We start from the raw sequence: 272 nt of genomic DNA on the forward strand, positions 1-272 counted from the left end.
TCCAGCAGGGACACCCACAGCAGGGTGCCCGCAGAGGCTGTGGGGTCTCCTCCTTGCAGATCCTCAAAAGCCGCCTGGGCACCCTGCGGCAGCGCTCCCTCACCCCCACTAATGTATCTGCGACGGGGGGCGAACATCGAAAACTCTTTATAGGGGTGCACCACAAACACCTTCCCCCTTCCTGCAACCAGGCAGAAAGCACCCGACGTCCCCCCCGCCGCCACAGCACCGCCCCGGGCCGGCGGCCCGACGCAGGCGCCATGCGGGCCGGG

This window comes from Anser anser, assembly GCF_964211835.1.
Source record: "Anser anser genome assembly, chromosome: 4".
In the NCBI taxonomy this organism is placed as follows: Eukaryota; Metazoa; Chordata; class Aves; order Anseriformes; family Anatidae; genus Anser; species Anser anser.